Source organism: Myotis davidii, unplaced genomic scaffold (genome assembly GCF_000327345.1).
Source record: "Myotis davidii unplaced genomic scaffold, ASM32734v1 scaffold102, whole genome shotgun sequence".
NCBI classification, from domain to species: Eukaryota; Metazoa; Chordata; class Mammalia; order Chiroptera; family Vespertilionidae; genus Myotis; species Myotis davidii.
Genome location: NW_006293778.1, coordinates 504,056 through 506,161, shown reverse-complemented (window position 1 = coordinate 506,161; position 2,106 = coordinate 504,056).

The following is a 2,106-nucleotide window of genomic DNA, read 5'->3' as shown; positions in this document are numbered from 1 at the left end:
AAAGCGCGGGGTACACACGCGTTATTCTAGCCCTTATGGCGAGCGGAGCAGGGGATGGCAGGCCCAGCTCCATCCCTCCCCCACGCTCATAAATGAAAAAAGTAGGGGCAAACCCAGCGCTGCAGGGCGGATGAGGAGAAGGAGAGGAAAGGGAACGACTGGGCGTGGGTACGTCTCCCTTTCTGTGCGTGGCCTGAAGGCAAACCCCCTCCCAAAAGGAGTTGCTACCTCGGCGGCGGCAGCAAGCTCGGGAAACGCTGCCATTGGTTCCTCTCCGCCGCCACCAGCCGCACGGACACCACGGAGGTCGCCGCCATGGCCTGCAGCCCCGCGGCTCTCCCACTCGCGGGCGCGCGCCAGCTGCGTCCCGCACTCTGCAAAAGCTCCGCTCCGCGCCGCAAGCCTCTTGTCCTCCGCCGGCCACCGTCCAGGTCAGAACCATGGGCTGGGTTCAGCCCAGTGTGGTGGGCGTCTCCCCCGAAACCAATCAAAACACAGAGCAGCCTTTCGGGGCGGCGATTGGCCAATCGGGCTGCGTGCCCGCGGAGGTGTGGTCCCTGCCGCCCCCGCCCCCTGAGTTCGGCGGCGAGCAGGAGGGGGTCGTGCTGTCCCCCGCCGCCCTGGGACCTGGGGTTTCCGAGCGCGGTTCCTCCCCGCCCGCGGGCTCTGCTCTCCCTCGGCTCCGGGTCGGAGACCCCTCCCTGCCATCTGCGTCCTTAAAGCCGTGGGAAGTAGCGGAGGAGGAATCTTGGGGCAAAAGCCAAATGGGGTGGAGAGCAGCACACAAAATTCGTGTTCTCCAAAAATGAAGGGAAAAAGCCAAAGTAAAATAACTAAAATAAAAATGTAAAACCTCCCGAGCTTTTGAAAACGTGTTTTAATTGAACTATTGGGAAAAAGAAGTTAAAACCGGAATTGCAGAATATCTAGAAAATAAAGACACCGAAAGCACAACGCGTAGATGCTGATTCACAGTGAAAGTAAATGCAACGTCCGATTCAAGGGTTACAAAGATACAAAAGCAAACACAAGGCAAGCTGGATAGAGAAACGAGTAAAGATAAAAGAAGAAGAAATGAATTAAGAAAACTAATACTAAAGGAGTAATAAGCCCAGGGATTCGGGGGGAAAAAACACCTGATAAAAGAGATGGTTAACTAATGTAGTCAAAAGAAAGGGGCGTGAACACTTGCCACAATTAAAAACATAAAGGGGGCGGGGGGCTCCGATCTAGAAAACAAACTCAGATTTGTAAGAGGCTAACTTTGCTCGATTTATTTATTTATTTATTTATTATTATTATTTTTTTTAACTTTGCTCGATTTAAGCAAAGAAACTTGAACACCTGGTTGCAATGGATGATGTTACAAGAAAATACAGTTTACCTGAACAGATGCTGGGAGAGAGAGAAAATCTAATCAAGCCATTCCCGTAGAACTAGAGCATATTATTATTATTATTATTATTATTATTATTATTATTATTAAAGAACCACGTTTCCTAAAGCAGGTGGCCCACCTGGGCTCAGCGGGAAATCCTACCCACGCGGTAAAGAGGTTGACTCCAGTGCTGGGAGCCTGTCCCCAGCGAAGGGGAAACTGAGTCTTCCTCATTCTTTTTATGAAATAAGCATAACATTGGCACCCACATCTAGCAAAAATAGGGTGCACGCACACACACGCACACACACACACACACCCCTGTGGTTCAATTTTCCTTATCATGATCAATGGGAAGATCATTGATCATTGATGGTACAGCATGGTGACTAACGTTTCGAACACCGCGGTGACACTTGAATTTGCTGAGCGAGTAGATCTTAAGGGTTCTCACCGCGCGCACTGTGCGGGGCGATAATGTGTTAACCTGATTGCGGCCATCACTTCACTATGTGTACATATACAAAATCATACACACCACACTTCAAATCCGTGCAATTTTATGTTTATACCTCAATGAAGTCAGTAGAGCTGGTGGTTGAGGGAGGAACTGAACAAGTATAAAGAAAAAACAAGAGGCGAGGGCGTGCCAGCCAGGCTGGCGGCCAGCCCCGGCTCCTGCGGGCGCTGGTGGTTGAGCCCCCACCATCCCCGCTTCCTTCCGCGGT